The sequence below is a fragment of the Lithobates pipiens genome, unplaced genomic scaffold (assembly GCF_037356315.1).
Source record: "Lithobates pipiens isolate NorthernLeopardFrog02 unplaced genomic scaffold, aLitPip1_a1.2 Scaffold_1, whole genome shotgun sequence".
In the NCBI taxonomy this organism is placed as follows: domain Eukaryota; kingdom Metazoa; phylum Chordata; class Amphibia; order Anura; family Ranidae; genus Lithobates; species Lithobates pipiens.
This window is the reverse complement of record NW_027507685.1, coordinates 175,743,247-175,768,792: the sequence shown is the minus strand read 5'-3', so window position 1 is coordinate 175,768,792 and position 25,546 is coordinate 175,743,247. Positions and strand designations below refer to the sequence as shown.

Sequence of the window (25,546 nt, the reverse complement as noted above, 5' to 3'; positions counted from 1 at the left end):
CAGTTCTCTATCCAGAATCATATTGAAGTCCCCACATATAAGTATGCTACCAACACGCACCCGTTCTATTTGTTTGAGAACTTTCCTCAAGAATTTCAATTGGTGCGAGTTAGGAGCATATATGCATGCAAAGGTAATGGAAATCATATTAATATTGCAAACCATAATGATGAACCTACCATCAGGATCTATAACAGAGTCTTTAAGTTCAAATTTCACCGAGTCTCTTACGGCAATCATAACCCCTCTTTTCTTCGCCGTGAAGGAAGAGTGGATGATATGTGGGAATTTCTGGTGCGAGCACATAGGTGTAGCTAGTTTATGGAAGTGTGTTTCTTGCACAGCTAGTAAGTCCACGTTCTGTTTGATTGCTTCTTGCCACAGGGATCGTCTTTTGGCAGGATGATTGAGACCCCGTGCATTAAGGGAAAGGATTTTGATGCTCATTGGAGGTTAATGAAAGTCGATAGGAACCATCGTTTGTAGAAATTAAATGGAGAGTCTCGGAGGGGTGCTAGATGACGTACGAAGAGTCCTATATGCATACAGGTGTGTGTCTTCATCATATTGGTGCATATTCCGCATGTACTTAATTATTTTTCACAAACATTCCCCAAATTGTTTACCCTGGACCAACACATATGTGTGGATGAGTCCCTTATTAAATTTAGTGGTAGGCTTAAAATGAAGCAATTTATGCCCAGCAAAAGGGCCCGCTATGGGGTGAAGATCTACAAATTATGCGATCGAGCCACAGGGTACACATATTAATTCATAGTGTACGAAGGGAAGGACACCCAGCTGCAGCCCCCTAATTGTACGGACTACTTGGGATCCAGCAGAAAAGTTGTTTGGGTCCTCATATACCCCCTATTGGATAAAGGCTACCACCTGTATGTAGATAACTTCTACACATCTCTGCCCCTGTTCCACAACCTTCACCGGAAGAAGACTCCAGCATGTGGCACCGTAAAAAGGAATCGGAAGGGCTTTCCTCAAAGTCTTGTGAATAAGAAGCTGCGAAAAGGAGAAACCGCAAGTCTGAGAAACAAGGAGGTTCTGGCAGTGAAGTGGAGGGACAGAAGGGATGTGTATATGTTGTCTTCTATCCACAATGATACCTTCGTGGAAATCCCCAGAAGGAATGGCCCCGTAAAAAAACCAAAATGCATTTATGAATACAATTTGTTCATGGGGGGAGTCGACTTCAACAACCAAATGATGTAACCATATCTTGCCACAAGACGGACATACCGTTGGTACAAAAAAGTAGCAATTTATTTTTTTCAATTGGCCATTTACAATTCCTATGTCATTTACCGCAACTCCACCCAAAACCCCAAACGTTTCTTTGGCTACCAGGAGGAAGTTTTCAATGCCCTTATTTTCCAAAACGGCCCACCAGAAAATATCCGATCAGATGTTATTAGTCAACTCTCCGAGCGCCACTTTCCCGATAAAATCCCTCCCAAACCAACAGGCCAAAGATGTCAAAAAAGATGTAAGGTGTGTACCAGAGCAGGAGTCAGAAGAGACACATCTTATTATTGTGCACAATGTCCTTCCCAACCAGGCCTCTGCATAGGCGACTGTTTTCGGCGTTACCATACTTCAATAAATTTTTAGTGAAGTATGGTAAACATAATCCTCAGTTCCTGCCTTCATACACCTTCACACCCATTATGCCACTGCCTGCTCTGTAACTGACCCTGGCTTGTTATTTGACCACTCTTATGCCTGCCGATTCTGTACATACCACTGCCTGATCTGGAACTGACCCTGGACTGTTATTCGACCATGCTTCTGCCTAACGATTCTGTACATACCTCTGCCTGATCTGGAACTGACCCTGGACTGTTATTCGACCATGCTTCTGCCTAACGATTCTGTACATACCTCTGCCTGATCTGGAATTGACCTAGGACTGTTTGACCACGATATTTGCCTGCCTCTTGGACTGATCTTGTATTCTGCAACTGGACTAGTGGGATTCAACACGGGGTCTCACATATGTGAGGGGCTCCAGTATAGTTTTTCTGGATGAAGAAAACAATTTTCTTTGTTTTCTTATTCCTAGATTAGGGTCTGGAGACTCGGAGGCTTCAAAGAGATTTGGGAGGGAGAAGCCTCTACCCCTATCCCCATTCTGTCCTGAACGAGGCTCTACTTCTGTCTTCTGCCTGTAGGACTTACTGCCGTCATGCCGCACTGACCACACCACAAGGACCTGCCTACTACCAGGACCAATATTTTTGGCACTGCTGACAATATCTCTGCACTGACCCTGGACTGTATATGGACAGTACCCCTGCCTGCTGCCTGAAAAACTGTGTTCGCTGTTGCTGACCAAGTCCCTGCCTGCTGCCTGGACCAGTGATATCCTCCTATGGACAACTGCGCTTCTAAAACCACAGGTAATCTTTTCTTTACCCTTTGCTCCGCATAATGTATTTGGGGGTGTAATTCTTGGTATGTGCAGGCTATGTGTCCCTGGAACGCCGACGGTGTTCCTTGCATGTTACGCCTCTGTATGTGGCCAGGCTGTGTAAACGTCTCACACATGTGGTATTGCCATACTCAGGAGGAGTAGTAGAATGTATTTTGGGGTGTTATTTTTGCTATGTAAATGCTATGCGTTGGAAATATCTTAGAAATGGACAACTTTGTGTAAAAAAAAATGCGTTTTCATTTTTTTCCACATTTTCCAAAAACTTCTGGAAAAATATTAACCATTGAAAAGACTCATTATGCCTCATATATTATACGTTGGGGTGTTAGCTTTCCAAAATGGGGTCATTTTCTGGACGTTTCCATTGCCCTGGTGTTCCAGGGCCTTCAAAACTGTAATAGGTGGTTGAGAAATGAAATGTGTAATTTATGCTCCTAGAATGCCTGAAGGTGCTACTTCAAAATTAGGCCTCTGTATGTGGTCAGGATGTGTAAAAGTCTCACACATGTGGTATCGTTATACTCAGGAGGAGTAGGAGAATGTATTTTGGGGTGTTATTTTTGCTATGTAAATGCTATGCGTTGGAAATATCTTAGAAATGGACAACTTTGTGTAAAAAAAAATGCGTTTTCATTTTTTTCCACATTTTCCAAAAACTTCTGGAAAAATATTAACCATTGAAAAGACTCATTATGCCTCATATATTATACGTTGGGGTGTTAGCTTTCCAAAATTGGGTCATTTTCTGGACGTTTCCATTGCCCTGGTGTTCCAGGGCCTTCAAAACTGTAATAGGTGGTTGAGAAATGAAATGTGTAATTTATGCTCCTAGAATGCCTGAAGGGGCTACTTCAAAATTAGGCCTCTGTATGTGGTCAGGCTGTGTAAAAGTCTCACACATGTGGTATCGTTATACTCAGGAGGAGTAGGAGAATGTATTTTGGGGTGCCATTTTTGCTATGTAAATGCTATGTGTTAGAAATATCTTATAAACGGACAACTTTGTGTAAAAATAAAAATGCGTTTTCATTTTTTTCCACATATTCCGAAAACTTCTGGAAAAAAATTAACCATCGAAAAGACTCATTATGCCTCATAGATTATACGTTGGGGTGTTAGCTTTCCAAAATGGGGTCATTTTCTGGACGTTTCCATTGCCCTGGTGTTCCAGGATTAGCAGACTGTACCTCACTTAACCCTATATACTGTAGTACGCTATACCTTACCAGTCCTTAGAAGGACCTTTGTGAAAATAGTAGGTTGTGATTAGCAGACTGTACCTCAGTCCCTATACTCATAAAGGACTACTGCAGCAGAAGGGTAGCAGTCAAGTATAATATTCTTTCTATATTTGGAAGAAAGAATATTATACGTGTACAAGCCTATTACCATACCAGTCCTGAAAAGAACCTTTGTGGACCTAATAGTAACAGCTACTGATTAAACTGACTGTCCCTCACTGCCACACACAGCTTCCTGCCTGTCCCTATTTAAACTGACAAAACACAGGCTCCTGCAACAATAACTTGAATAGCACTCAAAACTATATCCTGTACTACTTTACCATACCAGTCCTGAAAAGGACTTTTGTGGACCTAATAGTAACAGCTAATAATTAAACTGACTGTCCCTGCTGCACACAGCGTCCTGTCCCTCTCTCAGCACTGACAAAAGACAGGCTGCTGCAACAATGACTTGAATAGCAGTGCCTCAAACCTATATCCTGAACTACACCTATACCATACCAGTCCTTAAAAGAACTTTTGTGGACCTAATAGCTAGCGATTTGGGTCACTGCAGTCTCTCCCTGCTCCACACAGCAACCTCTCCCTATAGTGACATACGAAAGAATGTAAAATGGCCGCCGGATCGGGTCTATTTATAGGTTAGGGGGAATGTCCAAGTGTCCATGTGCTGTAATGTCTCAATTGGCTGTCCTGTACCACATGATGGATGTGTCATCATAGGTCAAAGTTCTTTTACACAGTAAACACGTAAGTCAGCCGGGCGAACAGCGGCAATAGTCCGCCGATCGGGCGGACCGCGAACAGCCGAAATTCGCCGCAAACCGACCGCTGGGCGAACAGTTCGGCCATCACTACTTCTGATACTTCTAGGAGGTGCGGATGACATCACCATACCTCACCTCTGCCTCCTAGGATAGCTAAGTGCTTGAAATGCAGCAAAAAAAAAAAAAACATTCCAGCCAGGACATATTATCATGAGATCAGATTCTAGAATCTGGTTATAGTTTATTTCTAATGCCGCGTACACATGACTGGACTTTCCAGCAGACTAGGTCCGATGGAATCATTCCGTCGGATAGTCCGATCATGTGTGGGATAGTCCAATCGTTTTTATTTAAAGAATTCTGACGGACCTAGAAATATAACATGTTTCAAATCTGTCCGACGGACTCAATTCCTATCGGGAATACCATTCATCTCTATGCTTGTCCGAAGGACCAAATACGTTGCAAGGGCAGCTATTGGCTACTGGCTATTGAACTTCCCTTTCTAGTCCCGTTGTACGTCATCACGTTCAAAACGAACAGACTTTTGAACAGACATTGGTCCGTTCATGTGTGGGCAAGTCCGTTCGTTCGGAAGTTCATCTTAACTCCGTCAAAAGTCCGTCGGGAAGACTGTCAGTGTTTTTCTGCCGGAAAGTCCGGTCGTGTGTACGTGGCATACAAGTTTGGGAAAACCATTTGGTTGAGTACATTTGAGGGGTAGTAGTCTGCCAAGATTCTGCTCTCATAAAAATAAAATAAAAATAGCCACTAGCTTTGTGAACTTTGGAAATGTATTTCTTCATAGTGGTTATATATACAGAGAAGGAGGAGAGCGTGTTTTAAAGTTATTTTACTGCTCATTTGGAAGATGTAAATACTTTAGTGTCCATCATCTGGGCACAGGTTGAGTCACTTGTGCAGTGTAAAGCAGATTCATTTTTAAAATATTTTATTAGATAGATTTTTGTTTTCCAGAAATAAATACAAATACATTTCTCGTGGCTAAAGAGTTTCTTTATAAAACATCAGGCACAGTGGAACATCAGGCACAGTCAAGCCAAGATGGAACAAACATTGTGTAACCACCCAGCATACAAGGCTCAACTACAAAAAAATAAATATGAATTATTTAATAGAAGAAGCAATTTGGTTGCAGGATGCTGTTGGAACTTCAGGGGCAACACTGATAGCAAATCTGTAAATATTTCTGACAGGAAGCCAGCTTTTCCTAGGCGGGCACATGTAAATGAGGTCTGCAAGTTGGAGGTCCATTTCTTTCATATGGTCGTCAACCAGAACGTGAGAGAAATATCATCTAAAAACAAACAAAAAAGAAAGCAAGTTGGTTAAAAATACTACATGAATGACCATTATGAAAAAGTAGACCCCAACCCCATTATAAATATTCCATCTGTCTTATGGATGAGGCCGTCCTGAGGTCCTTCCTCTTCTCCTCTGTTGTCAGCAGCGGGCGGTCATGACCACTGCATATAACACCACATTGTGTAGTAAGAATGCTGTTCTTTGCAGGATTCCACCGTAAGCCCAGGCCAATGTGATGGCACACCCCCATGGGGTGTGTTTTAGGTAACAGTCTTAATTCACAAGAAGTGTGTTGAATGACACAGGAGCCAGCGAAGTCACCGCTGTCCCCTGTAGTTCTGAGTGTCCATCTTCTTGGTGGGTCTCGCTTCTCCGGCGCTGTGATTCGCCGGAGCAGCGATGATGTCACTCCCACGCATGCGCATGGGAGCCGACACTCGCGGCATATCGCCACGATCTGCGGCTTACCCAGTGCGCCTGCGCGCCGCTGTCTACGGCGCATGCGAAGTAGACAGCAGTGGCTGTCTTCAGGTAAATATCTCCTAAACCGTACAGGTTTAGGAGATATTTCTTGGACCTACAGGTAAGCCTTAATCTAGGCTTACCTGTAGGTCAAAGTGGCTTGTAAGGGTTTACAACCACTTTAAGTATTCCAGACCTTCTACAAGGTTATTTAGCTAACTAAGAATTTGAATTATAGTGAACCTATATGCAAAGTGTATCTATAGTCAACATTTTTAAATATATTCATTTCCACTGTATTTCATGTATTTATAGTTTGCTCTGAACAATCTTGAAGTTTGTAAACTTACTTTGTGAAGAACCCTACACATTTACTTTTTATTGAATTCTGTGACACGTGTTCACTAAGTCCTTTGAGTACTAGGCACAGAGCCTGCCTTCTGAACTACAGAGGTGATTATTATTATTATTATTATACAGGTTTTATATAGCGCCAACAGTTTGCTCAGCGCTTTACAACATAAGGGCAGACATTACATTTACATTACAATTTGGCACAAGAGGAATAAGAGGGCCCTGCTCGTTAGAGCTTACAGTCTAAAAAGGAAGGGGCAATTGATACAGGAGGTAATTACTGTGGGGGATGAGCTGATGGGGGAAGTAAAACAGTGTTAGTTAGAAGCAGGATAGGCTTCTTTGAAGAGAAGGGTTTTCAGGGATCGTCTAAAGATGGATAGATTAGGGGACAGTCGGACAGATTGGGGTAGGGAGTTCCAGAGGATAGGAGAAGCTCTGGAGAAATCCTGGAGGCGAGCATGGGAGGAGGGGACAAGGGAGCTAGAGAGCAGGAGGTCTTGAGATGACCGAAGAGGGCGGTTTGGTTGGTATTTTGGGACCAGGTCAGTGATGTAGCTGGGGGCAGAGTTATGGATGGCTTTGTAAATTATTGTTAGTACTTTGAATTTTATTCGTTGGGTGAGTGGAAGCCAGTGCAGGGATTGGCAGAGAGGGGTGGAGGACACTGAATGGCTGGTAAGGTGGATGAGTCTGGCAGCGGCATTCATTATGGACTGGAGGGGGGATAGCCTATGTAAAGGTAATCCAACGAGGAGGGAGTTGCAGTAGTCGAGGCGAGAGATGACCAGGGAGTGAATTAGAAGCTTGGTGGTGTCATTAGTTAAAAAGGGGCGTATTCTGGAAATGTTGCGGAGGCTAAGGCGGCATGATTTGGACAGGGCTTGTATGTGGGCCTGAAAGGACAGTTCGGAGTCTAAGGTTACCCCTAGCACCTTGGCATGTGGGGATGGACTGATAGATGTGCCATTGATCTTGACAGAGAAGTCAGGTGAAGGGGTACGTGGGGGAGGAAATATTAAGAGCTCGGTTTTAGATAGATTAAGTTTGAGGAAGTGGTGTGACATCCAGGCTGATATGTCTGTTAGTAGATCAGCGATGCGTGAGGAGACTGATGGGGTGAGCTGAGGGGTAGAGAGATAGATTTGGGTGTCATCAGCATATAAATGGTAGCGAAAGCCATGGGAGGCTATCAGCTGACCCAAGGAGGATGTGTAGATCGAGAATAGTAGAGGTCCAAGGACAGAACCTTGGGGGACCCCAACGGTAAGAGGAGTTGGAGAAGAGGAAGTGGAGTTGTAAGTGACACTGAAGGTGCGATGAGATAGGTAAGATTCAAACCAACGGAGAGTGCAGTCATGGAGACCAAGCAAATTGAGTTTTTTGAGGAGGAGGGGGTGGTCAGCTGTATCAAAGGCAGCAGAAAGGTCCAAGAGTAAGAGTATGGAATAATGACCGTTGGTTTTGGCTGTTAGTAAGTCGTTGGTGAGTTTTAGAAGGGCAGTTTCTGTGGAGTGCTGTGGGCGAAATCCAGACTGAAAAGGATCGAGAAGGTTATTTTCAGTGAGGTGGTTGCTCAGTCGGTTATAGACTAAACGTTCGAGGAGTTTGGAGGCAAAAGGGAGTAAAGAGATGGGTCTTAAGTTGTTAAGATTGGTGGGGTCTGAGGCCTTTTTTGGTATGGGAGTGACTAGTGCATGTTTTAGAGGGTTGGGGAAGATGCCAGTAGAGAGTGAGAGGTTGAAGATATGAGTTAAGGAGTGTAGGATTGAGTCAGATGGTGACCGTAGTATTTGAGAAGGAACAGGGTCCAGGGGGCAGGAGGTTAGGCGGGCATTAGAAAAAAGTTTAGTGACTTCCTCTATAGTAGCTGGGTCAAAAGAGGAAAGTATTGATTGTGCAGGAGGACAGGGAGTGTAAGGTGAGGGAGATGTCTGTAGAGCGGAGATCTCGAGACGAATCGTCTCAATCTTATTTTTGAAGTGATAAGCAATCTCCTGGGCAGTGAGTAAGTTAGTGGGTGGGGGTAATGGAGGACGAAGTAGAGTGGTAAAGGTAGAAAAGAGTTGACGGGGACTGCGTGAGAGGGTGTTAATGAGAGTGATAAAGTAGGTCTGTTTGGCAGCGTGCAGGCAGGAATGGTATTTTTGGAGGGCAGATTTATATTGGCTGAAATCTTGCTGTGACTTCGTTTTACGCCACAAACGCTCAAGAGCACGGCTACGTTTTTTGAGGCTTCTGGTATTGTCTGTCTGCCAGGGTTGCAGCGGCCGGGGCTTGATTCTGTGCGTAGTAAAGGGGGCCAAGGTATCCAGGGTGGATGACAGCGAACTGTTGTAGACAGAAGTAGCCAAGTTGGGGCAGGACAAGGAGGAGATTTTGTCGTAGAGACAGTCTGTAGCAGAGAAAAGAAGAGAAGGGTTAAGATGGCGAAGGTTTCTACGGGTAATAGTTTGGTAGTTGGAAGGCAAGGAGGAGGCAGACAAGGAGAGATTGAAACTAATAAGGTGGTGATCAGATAGAGGAAAAGGAATATTGGAAAGGGTGTGCGGAGTGCATAGGTAGGAGAAGATAAGGTCAAGGCAGTTGCCAACAGAGTGAGTGGAAGCACTTGTCCATTGTTTTAGATCAAAAGAGGAGGTTAGGCTCAGCAGCTTAGAAGTGGCAGGAGTGTTAAGATTAACAGGGATGTTAAAGTCACCAAGAATGAGTGTTGGAATTTCAGAGGAGAGAAAGTAGGGTAGCCAGGCAGAGAAGTCATCAAGGAAGTTTGATACCGGTCCAGGGGGGCGATAGATCACAGCAATTCTCAATGAAACCGGAGAAAATAGGCGAATACAGTGAGCTTCAAATGAAGAGAGGGACAGAGAGGGGGGTGGATGAAGAACCTGGAAAGTGCTTTGAGGGGATAGGAGAATTCCAACACCACCTCCTTTCCGGCCTGGGAGAGTGAGTCCACAGGAGGCCACCATAGGAGAGAGACGCAGGAGAAGGAAGGTCAGATTCTTGAATCCAGGTCTCAGTAATTGCAAGTAGGTTCAGAGAGTTAGTGATAAATAGGTCATGGACAGTGGTGAGTTTGTTACAAACAGAGCGGGCATTCCAAAGGGCACAGGAGAAGGGGAGGCTGGCTCTAGGCTGAAGAGGAATAGAAATGAGATTGTGTGGATTGCGGCTGCTAGCAGAGGATGGGCTGTGCTGGGTATGTTGGCCGAAGGTAAATGATTGTGGTCCAGGATTTGGGGAAATATCTCCAGAAGTTAGGAGAAGCAGAAGGGTGAGAGAGGTGATATGGGAGTGTGACTTATGTGGGGGGACACGTCCCAATGGCCTGCAGGCTTTATTGGTATAAGGATTTAGCGTTAGCAGGAGCTGATGAGTGCAGTAATAAGGTGAAGACAGGAGTGAGGGAGATATATATAAGCTGTGGGGTGGAGAAGGTGGGTGAAGGAGTGAGAATTTAAGCAGAGACGATGCAACTGTGAGAAGGAAGAATAGAGAGTGCATGATACAGAGTGGTGAGATTGGGAGGAAGCATGAATAAGAGAAGAAAAAGTTTGGAGAATCAGGTCACCTGTAGTCTGCTGTGTATTTTCGCTTTGTGCATTCGCTGAAGTGCTGAGCAGAAGTGCAATACTTAATCCAATATGAAATACTTTATCCAAGATGTTAGTAGCCAATGCAACCCCATGCCTGTGCAAACCCCTTGCCTGGGCATCCCCTATGGTATGCCTGATTTTATACTGAATTTGGGTGGGGGTTTTGCCAATTAATTAGTCAGGATTGCATAGGAGGAACACATGGCTAACAGAATGAACTTCTCACACCAAGACTCACTACAAGACACAGCAAGAGAGCAGAAAAGGTCAGATGAGAGGAGGAGTTTCAGGAGGTCTACTCCTTACATCCATTAGGGCCCCGCCCCTCTTTCCACGCCCCCCCCCCCCCGTATTGGTTAATGGATAGATTTGTGCATAGCATGAAGCTATTCACGCCACCCCCTATTCAGCCATCCCCTTTCAGGACGCTGGGCACCTAAATTACAGCAGCAGGTTTTTTTTAAGCACCTGATTAGAGCCATATGCTCTAATAGGCTTCAAATAGGGTGGACTCAGAGCGCAGAGCAATGCGCTCGGATCCCATCCAGGTGTGTTAGAAAAGCAAATGAATATTCACTTTTCTAACACTAAATCACCTCTCCACCAATCAGAAAGCGCGTGTCTGTTACCCATTTCCCGATTGGCTGAAAGGTCAGACGATCCTATTGGATACCTAGGAGGAGGAGGGGGGGGGGAACGCATGGTGGAAGCCTCTGTGATCTCAGAAGAGAAGAGGACACAGGAGACGCTGCCAGATGCCTGCCACAGCCTGTCCCTCTGCCCGATGTGCCCGCTGATGCCCAATGTGCCCGCCGATCCCCGCCGCCGATGGCAGACAGCGGGGGGGGGGGGGTTGTGGGGTTTGAGGTGCCACGGAGGGGTGGTTATTTACATCCCCCCCACAAACAAAAAAACACCAGCTGCTACTGGTTCGTTGAAATCAAAGTAAACAGCAGAGGAGAACCTGCAAAGCATGAAGGGAATCCAGGACGTCGTGGAAAGAGACCAGCAAACAAGCAGTACTGACAACAGTAAAGGAGATTTTTCAAGTAAGCTTATATTGGATTGACAAAAACGCTATTGTTGGTATTGCTTTTGCAATGCTGATGATAAAATTAAAGCGTATGCTGTGACCATAGGTCTCATTTTACATAGATTTATGTTAACATTAAAATATAGGTCCAACAGGGACGTGCAGTCAGGGGAGGCAGGTGAGGCAGGGTCTCACCTGCTATGAAAAAATCGAGCTTTGAGAGTCATAGCTCGATGACCTGGGGGACATAGAGACCCCACATTTGGGGGGGGTATGTAGCCCTACCCCACCACTGGTAAAATGGGGCTCCTACAACTTATGGTCAACTTTAAATACAAGCTGACACACTCTGCAGCAGACTGAGAGGATGAACTCGCAGTGCCTCTCCTCTCTTCTTCTCAGAGGCACTGATCTCAATAAACAGCTTGGAGTCTTGGACCAATGGTAAAGTACCATTGGTCTCAGCTGTCCAATAAAAAATGCTTCAGTGGAGGCACGCCTCTCACTGCAGTGTCATAGAAGGGGGATGTGTCTAAAAGACAAATGCTCCCGCCCAGCCGAGCCCTCTTAACTACAAGGAAAAAAAACATAGGTTTATGGGTATAAGATTTACCCACAATCCCATGTTTTTCTCACACACAATTAAGAGGGAGAATCTGCTGCATGCTGAAAAAGTACTTTTTATATTCAAGTTAAATCATATATTTATACGCTATATGTTACAACATAATAATTTATTATTTATCTATTTACTGTGAAATTACTGGTTGGAAGTTATAACTTCAAACTTCAGTAATTTGTCCGTTAAGCCAAATGCTTGAGTACAGATTTTGAAAATATAGTAAATTACCTTTAAAAACAATATATTATAGTTATTTGTATATTACTTATGGTAATTAACCCCTTGTCACCCAGGCCAATTCTGACACTTTTCTCCTACATGTAAAAATCATAATATTTTTTGCTAGAGACACTTTACATTTCTTTACAGGTTACATGTTTAGGTTTACAGTGGAGATCTAGTACTAGAATTATTGCTCTCGCTCTAACAATCGCGGCGTATGTAACCTGTGTGTAACCTGTGTCTCTGATACTAGCCAGTGCCTCACTAGCCACTGACCTCACCGCACGTCCCTTAGGTCCACTATAGTACAGTAGTATTGAAAGACTGTTACCTATCACTGAAGATCCCATCCACCTCTGGAGATTCCTAATTGTAGTGCCTGTGTGGAGACAAAGCAAACCTGTGGAGCTTTACACCCAATAATATGCCTAGCAGCCTTTTGCACTGGATAGGAGACTCCACCTAGACAGGTAGCATCCATTGTGACAGATTCCCTTTAGACTCCTTTCACACGGGCATTCTGGTCAGGTCCACCAGTCAGTTTTTCAGGCAGACCTGATCAGAAGGTCCATGGAGCCAAACTTTTTTTTTGCTGTTTGTGTCCCCACTGGGGAGAATCCGAGTAATTCTGGTAACCATTATCTCAAGGATGGAGAGTAAGGGGAGTTCTCAATTTCTAAAGCCGCATACACACGGGCGGACTGTATGGCCAACTTAGTCCGTCAGACAATCCGACGGACAGTCCGTCCTACTTTCGAATGAACGGACTTGACCACACACGGATGCACAAACAGTCCGTCGAAAGCTTGCGCGATGACGTGTACAGCGCGTACGACGGGACTAGAAATAGGAAGTCCAATACACAGCAATGCAACCTTTCGCCGTGTAAATCCTTTCTGAGCATGCTCCATACTTAGTCCGTCGAACTAGCCTACTCACGAGCGGATTGTCCGCTGAAACCAAAGTATTATGGAAATTCCGAAATACTTAAGCCGCGTACACACGGGCGGACTGTCTGGCCAACTTAGTCCGTCGAAACACATTTCAGCGGACAGTCCGCTCGTGTGTGGGCTTCAGCTGACTTTTTCAGCGCGCAGTCTGGCGGACTAAGTATTTTGGAATTTCCGTAATACTGTCCGTCATACTTTGGTTTCAGCGGACAATCCGCTCGTGAGTAGGCTAGTTCGACGGACTAAGTATGGCGCATGCTCAGAAAGGATTTACACGGCGAAAGGTTGCATTGCTGTGTATTGGACTTCCTATTTCTAGTCCCGTCGTACGTGCTGTACACGTCATCGCGCAAGCTTTCGACGGACTGTTTCTGCATCCGTGTGTGGTCAAGTCCGTTCATTCGAAAGTAGGACGGACTGTCCGTCGGATTGTCTGACGGACTAAGTTGGCCAGACAGTCCGCCCGTGTGTACGCGGCTTTAGTTGTCACCAGAACAAAAATAGAATCTTCCATTGTGTACACTACACTTCCTTCAATTTGCAGAGATGTCCTTTCACTTCCTATTGTGCCCATGGGACAGGAAATAAAGGTAAATCTCCTCCTTAATGAAACGCAGGTAAAAAGGGTTTTAACCCTTCCCTGCTCTATCCAGAATTAACAGTTTTTTGGGCTTTAGTTATACTTAAACTTTCAGGTACTAAGACACTTCAGATAATAATTCTAAGGCCACGTACACATGGGCGGACTGTTCGCCCAACTAAGTTTGTCAGACAATCCGACAAACAGTCCGCTCAAAATTTGCATGAACAGACTTGACCACACACGATGAACGAACAGTCCGCTGAAAGCGTGCGCGATGACGTGAACGGCACGTACGACGGGACTAGAAAAACAACGTCCTATACACTGCAATGCAACCTTCGCCGTGTAAATCCTTTCTGAGCATGCGCGAAACTTAGTCTGTCGAACGAGCCTACACACGAGCGGACTGTCCGCTGAAACCAAGTTTGGGCGGACAGTCTTACGGAAATTCTGAAAAACTTTGTTCGTCAGACTGTCCGCTGAAACAGTCCGCTGAAGCCCACACACGAGCGGACTGTCCGCTGAAACACTGTTCAGCGGACAAAGTTGGGCGAACAGTCCGCCCGTGTGTACGCGGCCTAAGAATTCAACAGGTAGAGTGGACAAGACTTTCAATAACCATCCCAAGGTTTCACTCTGTAGATGGGCATTATGTGTAACAATGTGGATTTACTTACCGAACCTAAGAAGAACAGTAGTGCCAAGCCACAGATAACAGCACTCATAACAAGAATTGCGATTTCAGCCGCTGTTTCAGGGTAATCAGCTGGAGAACATAAAAAAAATATTTAAATGGATCATATATCGATAAAAAGCAATTAATTTACTATGTTAAGGTAAAGCTGTCACTGCACATGGAGATCTAACTTCTCATGATTTTATGTCCTGGTAGCAATAGAAACTCTTCTCAGATTCTCTGCTCTGGCTACTCAGTTATGGAAGTTTAATACCTTGGTACTCCTTTGGTAGATTCACACTGTGAAGGGCGGGAGAGGCAGACATATCATATGGGCAGACCGTGAAGAAGCACAAGGGTCTCCTGGGACTTGGGGCCTATTTACACTTCCCTTCCTCTATCACATAGACCTGAACATTGCTCATGTAAAGGGCAGGTGGGAAGCAATGGGTATTCTTCATTATTCTTTAACTATGCTCCAAGATAGGGATATTTATGGTGTTGGCTACTGAACACCTCATTTACTTTTTGCCTGAATGGGACATAAATTTCATATTTCCTCTTGTCTATGGTATTAGGAAAAGCTACAAAAGAGTTTTTTGGTAGATCAACTATACTAATCAAATCACTAGCTATGTCAGTATTTTGGTTGTTTGTTGTCCCTGGGAATATTTCACATCACTTCCTGCACCAGAAAATAAAGAAGTCTCTTTAACATGGGCAAAGTCAGTAACAATGCAGACAGAGGTCGTAACTGTTACCCATTCTACTAGTCAAAGTTCCTTTATTGGGTGAACGTTGATGCGATGCCCCTAACTTCTGTCTTGGTAACACCATAGGAAGTGAAGAGGGAAATTCACCAATGCGGACACAGACAGTAATAAAAACCCAACTTTAGTTCTACCCTTCTATCTAAACCTAAAACAATTTTTTTGACCCATTCTACTAGTCAAAGTTCCTTTATTGGGTGAACATTTATGCAATGCCCCTTACTTCTGTCTTGGTGACACCACAGGAAGTGAAGAGGTAAATTCACCACTGCGGACACAGATAGTAATAAAAACCCAACTGAAGTTCTACCCTTCTATCTAAACCTAAAACAATTTTTTTTTTAACAAATGTTCTACTTTAATTATCCTATTTTGCCCCACATTTTATATATTTTATAAATCATAAAAAATATTTAAAATATTTTTAAATATACTTACCAGCAAGAGCTGTTAGAATGAAAAAGAAAAAAAATAATATAATTAATAATTGAATCTATACAGACTGGTAGCTGCATTACTAGCAATAATTATGTATTTTAACAGGAATATTCTAAACTATGAAACATATTTTCATGGAAACAAAACTTTTTTTTTATCACTTGAGTCACAAGGCCTCTTGTTTCCTAAATTTATTTGAGACCCTGAGAATTTTTTTATTTTTTAATTTCAGGAATGTCATGGTTCTGCACATTATACCTATCAGAGTGTGACGTTTATGTGCAAAATTTGGTGCAGCTCTGCATAAAAACACAATCCAGTTTCCAGGTTTTTTTTTTTGTCAAAGCTTAATTGAACAAGCTGAAGTTAGAGGCTGGGTTCCCCATTATGCGATGCCAGACATCACATGTGATTCACACCGCATTGCTGTGCAAATCACATGCAGAGCCGATCCACCCTATACGCTCACTACGCAAGCTGTGTAGGGCCCCGCCACTGTGGGGGAGCCCCAAGGGCGGATCAGCTCTTCTCCCAGAGCTCCAATCTCTTCCTCACCCTCCTCCTCTTGTCACACAGCTGGAGTAGGAAGACCGCTGTGTCTCAGAGCTGACTGAAACTTTCGGCCGCGCTATGACAAAGATCCTGCCCTCCTCCAAGACCAGCTTGTGTGATATATGTAGTATTCTGTCTATCACACAAGCTGGTCTAAGAGGAGGACGTGACTTTTGTCATAACGCTGCATTACATTTCACATTGAGCTCCGCGACACAGCGGGTGATGCCTGCTGTACGTAATCCACTGGCACTGACTGGTGAGGCTACATTGATTGCCACAGTAAGACTGCATGCAATGATGACAGCAAGGATGGGCAAGGATGCCTGAAGTTGCTTGATCATTCTTTTTAATTAGGAGCAAATAATTAGCTCTCTGTACTGTAACACCCTGTAACTCCCTTGCATTTTGTGTGTGTATGTGTACTATATAATTTATTTATATACAGTATATACACACACACAGGTATTTATATTAAGACCTGATCCAGACTGCCTCATGCAGCTGTTCAGCAACAGATCACTTCTAACAATGATCTATTGCTGGCTCCATTAAGGTCAGCAATATATAACTATAGGAGTAATCTGCTGCTGTAGGGAGGAACTGGAAAGAGCAGCAACAGCTTTGTCTGAGCTTCTTCCTTGACAGACTACACCATGACTGCACTCCTGATGTAACCACATTGCAGAAGCACTGTATTTACATTTGTTTCTACAGTGTGCTCCTATGGAGTAATCTGTGACAGCATTGGAAGCCTAGGAGCTGATTGTTTCAGCTGCTGGGCTTGGTATCAGACCATGGCTGCCACTAACAGCCATTTTGGTGGCATTACCAGTGGGGGCCCACAGAAGCCACTAAGTCTGGACACCATTTTAAAATGTCTCTGTCCCTGTGATACTTGTTTAACAAAGCACTATGTCAGGTTTATTATAAATTTATCATCTATGATCTAATAATTATATTGCTTCAGATAGAACGAGGAATTCATGCCTGGGACTTCCCCCTCTGACACAGACACCAACTCCTTGAGGTTGATTTACTAAAACTGAAGAGTGCAAAATCTGGTGCAGCTCTGTATAAAAATCAATCAGCTTCCAGTTTTTTTCCTTTTTGTCAAAGCTCAATTGAATAAGCTGAAGTTAGAGGCTGGGTTTTCACGTATCCAATGCCAGACATCACATTTGATTCACACCATATTGCAGGACCCTTTTTTTGGTCTGAACTGGAATAAGATCACATGCTATCTGATTCCACAGTTCGCCCTGCATTTTGCAAACCTATGTGGGGGGGGGGGGGGGGGTCATTAACTTTACAGTAGAATAAAAAAAGGGGTTAAAGGAGCGTCCGGTGATCGAAGAGGTAAGTAATTTGTATTTTATTTGAAGTTTCAGCAGTAAAAAGAGGCAAACACGTTTCAGGGGACTAACGACTCCACCTTCATCAGGGCTGCTACAAAAATAATTGTGGGAAGATCCTGCTGGAGGGTGCCTTTGGCACATGGATCTGGACTGTTAGAAGCCCTCAGCACTGACATACAGCTAGCACTGAGGACTTCTAACAGTCCAGATCCATGTGCCAAATGCACACTCCAACAGGATCGTCCCACAACTATTTTTGCTAGCAGCCCTGATGAAGGGTGAGTCTTTAGTGCCCCGAAATTAGTTGGCCTGTTTTTATTGCTGAAACTTCAAGTAAAATACAAATTACTTACCTCTTTGATTACCAGGCACTCCTTTTATCCTCATTTCTTCTACATTACACGAGTCGACCATAAGGCACACCGAGGTAGCAGCCCAAGCCATAACAGGGCTCATCACCACCTTTTTCCAAACTGGGCACGGACCTCTGCAAACTAATTATTTCCCTCTGCCCACACCCTACCTATCTACAACACTGACTGGTAGAGTCAGTCCAGCATGATCTACACCCATTCTTCTCAACCAATTAACTTTACATTGGCACTCACAGCAGTTTGCAGATTTCAGTGTGGACCACCTGCGATTCAGATTCGATGCAGGAATCCGCACAAGAATCACGCTGGTTCCTGCATCACACCAGTGTCAACATGAGACTGAAGCTAATTGGCTACCATGCCCAGCCACACCAGATTTTACACTCTCCGGTTTTAGTAAAGCAACCCCCTTGTCTGCTTTTCTGGAGCGAAAGTTATCAGAGTTTGACATTTACCGAGAATGTACGGCTTATTTCCTCTTATATCAATTGGTTTTCTGGGGCACAAGACAATCCCCTGGCTAGAGTTTGGTTCCCAGTCTCCCCTGAGGGTTACGGGCTATGAGCTTGACAGCAAAAAAACATTTTTTTTCTCTTATTTTGGATAGTGTAGAGAATTGTTGAAAGCCCTTCTGGTCTATTTTTTGATGTCTGTGTCGTGTTGGGTACTTCTTTTCTTGGAGATGCAACAGGAAATGAGAAGAAATCTCTCCAAACTATAAATTCCTTCTTAGTTGTCACCAAAACCAGTTTGCCCATCCGAAGATTTGCCTTCTCTTCCAGTTTAGGTAATAACTTCACTTTCTGTCACAGTGACAGTAGAACAAATAAGCTGAAAGAATCTGCCCAGTGGGGACACACACTGCAATATAAACCTTTTCCAACACTACAACAGTCAACAAAAAAATAAAATAAAATACATGTCTAGAGATACACACCAAACAGAAACATGATACATTAACAGTGAACATCCTTCCTGAAAATATTAAGAATTCCCATCCCTTCTTGGCTTCTCAAGTCACATAGAGCAACTGTCAGCAATAACTACAAATGTAACAAAATTGGCAGCTTGGCAGGCCAATGGTTGGAGAATAATATTGTAAAGTTATGTAGATAACAAACTTATCTAATAGTAATCCAAATGTCATATTAAAACTATTAGTGATCACAAATGGTTTGACCCCACACAACCAAACTGAGTGTAACCTTTTAGACACTAACTGGAGTTTTCCTAACACAACTCGTATATGTACAAAATAATAAATGCTGACGATGGACACACACTCACCATTTTGTGCCAGTAAGGAAACGAGAAACAGCAGGAACAAACCACGAGCTATAATTTTACAATTCATTGTGACTGAAAATGAAATGCCAGATTGGGTGTGTTCATATATATAACTGGCAGAACAAGCTGGCTAATATATACCTGCTGGTACAAGGAGGGTTCAGTATTATCTCCACCCCCTCTTCTCCTTTTTTTTCTCCTGTTTATGTATGGGGTTTTATCACTCACTACAAGGAATCTCAAATTCATTAAGGCTGAGATGGCATTCCAAACTGTGTTCTATATTTAGTAACCATGAGCTAATTCTACATTCGTTTATTAGTTTCTGTTTATGACTTTATAACATAGATATGTGACTATCTATCTATCTATCTATCTATCTATCTATCTATCTATCTATCTATCTATCTATCTATCTATCTATCTATCTATCTATCTATCTATCTATCTATCATCACCATCATCTGACGCAAAAGGAGTGATTTACTAAAGGCAAATAGGCTGTTCATTTTGCAAGGGAATCTTCACTAAATCCTAGTGCATCCCGTGTAATTTTACTACAAGGAAGAAAAAAAAACACGATTGCTTGATTGAATGATAAAATTCCCTTGCAAAGGGGGCAGTCTACTTGCCTTTAGTAAATCAAAGTCTATCTGTCTATATAGCTAGAATCTCTACCAGGATTTTAATGCTGTCTTTGGTTAGATTCACCCTCAGTAAATCATGGTTACCATTGTCAGGGCACAAAAGGAAAATCCAATATTCTATGTATTGATGAGATGAACTGCCCTGGGTTCAGTTAGGCCCCTTTCACACTGGGGCGGTGCGGGCGTCGGCAGTAAAACACCGCTATTTTTAGCAGCACTTTACTGTCGTTTTAGCGGCGGTCTGCGGCCGATAGCGGGGTGTTTTTAACCCCCACTAGCGGCCGAAAAAGGGTTAAAACCACCCGCAAAGCGCCGCTGCATCAGCGGTATAGCCGCACTGTCCCATTGATTTCAATGTTTAAGAGTGGTGAATACACCACTCCTTTAACCGCTCCAAAGATGCGGCTAGCAGGACTTTTTTTACTGTCCTGCTAGCGCACTGCTCCAGTGTGAAAGCCCTCCGGCTTTCATGCTGGAGTGAAAGGGGCCGTTTTTATCAGGCACTACACAAGCGCTATTTTTAGCGCTGTAGTGCCTGAAAACTGCCCCAGTGTGAAAGGGGCCTTATAGCAAGGGTTGAAAAACTTCAAATAACCTGAACCTCATTGAAATAAATAGCAGCTGAATCTGTCAAATAAAAAAATGATGACTTTCAGGATTGATAGGCAAAGGGTTATCAAGAAAAGGTCCCCCAGGATATAAAATCTTTTTTTTTATTTTTTTTAAGAATCCAGCAATAAAATGTAATTTGCCAATAATTTAAAGTGTATAATTTTTCCTTTGTAAATGTCACTTTTCCTGTAGTACATTCTACAGCAAGAATGTAAATAGATTGTGTAAAATCCCCCCCAAAAAAGTATACCCTTTGAGTCTGGTATGGATTTTAAGGGGGTACCTCACACAACAAAAACAAAAGAAGTGAGAGTACCCCCTAAAAATCCACGCCAGACTCTTAATCCGAGCATGCAGCCTGGTTGTCTAGGAAAAGGGGAGAGGAGCATGAGTGTGCTCTTCCTCTTAAACCATTCTAGGCCACATGCCCTTAAGATGGGGGTACCTTGGCAAGGGGCAGTGTTAATAAGGATAGGGCCTCTTCTCCACAACCTTGGCCGGTGGTTTTAGGGGTCTGTGGGTGGATGGCTTTTCGGAAAATCTGGAAGCCCACAAAAGTGTAACCTAGAAATAAAGACAAAATGTTTGTCAAGCCCTTTATTAATAAAAATAAAGATCCCAAAAATGTCCCTTGTAAATCCAAATACTGCTTCTATATACGATGCTCAGCGCCCTTTGAACCGTGGGCCAAACAGGCAATATTCAGATGGATCATCCCTAATTTTAAGGTTGTCATCAGAAAAAGAATAAAAAGGAAATCTTCCAACAGTGAAACCTGTTCCCATAACAGCTGCCAAAAGGGGGGGGGGGGGGGGGGTGTATCCAAAATCTTCTAATTGGCAAATTCACATTGATAAAAACCTGACAGAGGAAGGTACTAATCCTTCCACCAAGCAATGCAAAGCTTTAAAAAAAAATTGATGGAATTTCTACTCTAGGGCACGTAAAAGTATAATAGATACACAGTTGTGGGCACATTTTAGCACGATTTCCCTTATTAACGTAGACATGAAACTCTTAACCAAGGTACTTGCCAATCTCTTGAATAAGATTTTGCATCACCTGGTCTCATAAGATCAAACAGGTTTTGGCCCTCTTCAGCAGGCCACTGATAATATAAGCCCTATGGTTCTTCTTACCCATGTAGCTGATCATTGATCTATACCCCTCATGTTATTGTCCTTGGACATCTGGAAGATGTTTGATACTTTATTATGGGCATATTTGAAAGAAGACCTCCGCTATAGGGGTCTGGGTGATCTTTTTTTTTGTTGGGTCGATAAGTACAATGCAATAAGTTGTATTCCCCACCGACGGCTGCCGTCAAATATAAGGGGTAAGAATCTTCTAAATTTCATATTTTACGTGGTACACCTCAAGGCTTCCCTCTGTCCCAGCTCCCCTTTATAATAGGCCTTGAGCCTCTGGTGGAACATATCCTGATATTTGGGGGGTGGAATTGGCTGGAGTGCATCATGAACTGATATACTATTCTCTTTTGCACAGTTTCGCCTCCTTATCAGGACTTCAAGTTAACCAGACAAAATCTCGTGCTTTAAATATTTAATTGTCTAACTCGGGTCAACGTGCTTTAACAACAAATATTCAATTTTATTGGTCACCCTCCATTCCATATCTGGGGATCAACTTAACATAGAAATATAATTCACGATATATGGCTAATTAACCCCCTTATCAGATCACTCACCTGTTTACTGGAATTGTGGGACAAATTTACGATCTCTTGGATGGGCCGTACCAATGCAATAAAGAAGACCCTGTCAAGATTGAATTAGGCAGTGTTATACAAACAGAAGGGTGCATGGGGGTTGGAGGTTCCAAACCTGATGTACTATTTTAAAGCATTGCAGGTTGCACCCTTGATACAGCTAATGTATATGCTGGAAAGTTGGCTCCTCTTTGGACATACATTGACCAAGTAGATGTGGACCTGGTCCCGCTATCATCATCTTTATGGCTGCCCGCTCAATTTCATCCTAGGCTTCTAAATCCTATCTTGTCCCACTCGCTTCTGATATGGTATTAGGTTAAATATTCTGCTGGACTTCTTTCACCTCACCTACCTCTTCTGGAGGTTTTCAACTGACCATGGTTTCCTCCAGGGTTGGATTACCCCCGTAGCTTTCATTGGTGGCGATCCAAAGGCATGATAATGGTCCTCTCCTTTCTCATGACCATAGGGTATACATTTTTCAGCAGATTCAGGAAACTTTTGAAGCTCCTGTTTAACCACTTTCAGACCGGACCAATTTGCTGGTCAAAGACCAGACCACTTTTTGCGATTCGGCACTGCGTCACTTTAACTGACAATTGCGCGGTCGTGCGACGTGGCTCCCAAACAAAATTGACGTCCTTTTTTTCCCACAAATAGAGCTTTCTTTTGGTGGTATTTGATCACCCCTGCGGTTTTTATTTTTTGCGCTATAAACAGAAATAGAGTGACAATTTTGAAAAAAACGCATTATTTTTTACTTTTTGTTATAATAAATATCCCCCAAAAATATATAAAAAAAACATTTTTTTCCCTCAGTTTAGGCCGATACGTATTCTTCTACATATTTTTGGTAAAAAAAATCACAATAAGCGATTATTGATTGGTTTGCACAAAAGTTATAGCGTTTAAGAAATAGGGATAGTTTTATAGCATTTTTATTAATAATTTTTTATTATTATTTTTTTTTTACTAGTAATGGCGGCGATCAGCGATTTTTATTGTGACTGCGACATTGTGGGGGACCCATCGGACATTTTTGACACATTTTTGGGACCATTGTCATTTATACAATAATCACTGCTATATAAATGCAGTGATTCCTGTGTAAATGACACTGGCAGTGAAGGGGTTAACCAGTGGGTGGCAGTGTAGGTGTTAAGTGTTCCTAGGGGTGTGTTACTAACTGTGGGGGGGTTGGGCTTTCATTTAGTGAACACTGATCTCTGCTCCAATCACATGGAGCAGAGATCAGCGTCACTAGTTGCTAGGCAGAATGGAGAAATGTTGTTTACAACGGCATTTCTTCATTCGGCCGCTCCGTGAGACGATCGCGGGGATGCCCGCGGCGATCGAGTCCGCGGGTTCCGCGATCGGACTCACGGAGGTCCCAACCAGCGCGGGAGCGCGCCGCCCGCGGTGCGCTCCCGATGGCAGAGCGGCAAATTTAAAGGGACGTACATGTACGCCCATTTGCCTGCCCGTGCCATTCTGTCGACGTACATCATCGTGCGCTGGTCGGCAAGAGAGATACGACTATATCCAAATTTGCCATTTTTTTTAGACACCCTGGTTAGAAATTGTGACAGTTTTCGGCCCTCGACTGCATTTGAAACCACATGCTGTACCTATCTGGTTACTCAAGGCCTAGTCTCATTACTTTACTCCTCCCATCTGTCCGCATCTAACACTTCAGCCCCCTGCTACTGTGCACAAAGGGAGGTGGATTTGGGAGCCCTTAAATCCCCTGAGGACTGGTCCAAGATGTGGTAGGCTCTTTTTCGTTCTCCCCGTAATGTCACAGCATTAGAGAATTTGTTCAAAGTTAGCTAGATGGTACTATCCCCCCCCCCCCCCCCACATTGAGAATTGCAAAGTACCTTTCTAAATACCCAGCAATGTGTTTTCAGGGGTTTTTAAGACCAGGACGATATTATGCACATATGGTGGACATGTCCCAAAGTTAAAAGGCTGTGAATCCAGGTGTATGCTTTGGTCAATACACTTTTTCATTCTAATAAACGTAAGGATCCATGGGAAGCTTTACTTCATAGCCTATCCTAGAGCAAAATGAGAACGCATCTTGGCAACAGACATTTTTATGGCTACTAAACAAACCATTGCGAGGGCATGGAAAACACCTCTCCTCTCTTTTGAGGAGGTGAAGCGATGGGTGCATGGTATGTTGATGAACGAGAAACTTGCAGTGATACTCGCGGGCACTAGGGACAGATTTCCAAAGACTTGACAGCCTTGATTGGATCAATTTCCAGTGTTGCTTTTTGGAGCTATTGGAAATTCTGTCTAGTCTACCTGTGGCCTTGGATTCCCTGGGGAAGAGCTTATCTTCCTCCTACCTTTTTTTTGTTTTGTGATTCCTTTGCCTTCAGCGTCTTCCTTTTACTCTCCCTCTTGTTCTTCCTGTTCGCTTTCTTCTCTTTTTATTCCTTTTTATTTTTAGATTATCTACAGCCTGATACCAGTTAGCTGAGTCTGTTAACTGTCCTCTGACCATACTTTTGAGGTCAAATGTTTCTTTTATTTTTTTGATAGTATAGCATATCGGTGTGGGTAAAGCCCTTTTGTACATTAGGAGACTTGCGAGACAGTTTTCCCCTAGTATTTTTTTTTAAATAATTAATATTTTTTGGGTCCCTGAGAGGTTTTCGGACTTTATCCCTATAACTGAACATAGGTAAATCTCAGGTACTGCATGGCATTTTTTCGTTTCAATATTTTTTATTTTGCATCAAGAACAGTAAACAAAGTCAACGTGAAAATGACTAAAACATAGTGAAAGACAATATAGAAATATGGACAGTCTTAAGTTTGAATATGTCAAGCCAGTTTGCAAGCATACAGAGCATTATAATACTGACCCGAATCCAACACAAAATACATATGATGGGAAGTACACATTCATGTAACTGAGGTAAACATTTGCCTCTAATAGGCCTGAGCTAACGTAGGCATTTGAACAAAATCCCAGTCAAATAAGGAAGAAAATACATAAAAAATATAATGGTCATGGAAGGAGGGAGGGATCTCCGCCACCCCATAAGGGCTCTTTGCTGTGGCCGAGGGCCCCTATCCCCCTGCCAAAAATAAAGACAGATAGGACCAGGAGTAAATCCACAAGGGTTATTAAATTATATACGTGAGCCATCATATGTAACCAAAACATGTAGCATGGCTATAATGCAAAAGTAATCCTGAGATGAATGGAACAACATCCCGAACGGGCACAGAAGCCCAGTGCAACTGGATGAAAGTATGTAAATCAGGTTTCTGTGAACCGAGTGTAAAATACTGAGATCCACATAGCGATGCAGGAACTGGCCCTGAAATCAGCTGGCCCGGCCCAACTCCGCAATGAAGCGTCCACTAAAGACCGTCTTTCACTAGGCTCCTTAGAAGAAAGTGAAGAATAAAAAATAGTAGAAAAGGAGAAGAAGAGGAAGGGAGAAAGATATAAAGAAGGTAAAGGGA

General features: G+C 43.2%; 1 long non-coding RNA gene across 1 annotated transcript; it reads right to left on the bottom strand.

The window, feature by feature from the left end:
• Positions 1 to 5,462: 5,462 nt before the first annotated feature.
• On the bottom strand, positions 5,463 to 14,378 carry LOC143979643 (uncharacterized). Its single transcript, XR_013274063.1, has 2 exons — positions 14,289 to 14,378; positions 5,463 to 5,778 (listed from the first exon to the last, which is right to left on the bottom strand). It is a non-coding gene; the product is annotated as an uncharacterized LOC143979643 (long non-coding RNA).
• Between the last annotated feature and the right edge of the window lie 11,168 nt (positions 14,379 to 25,546).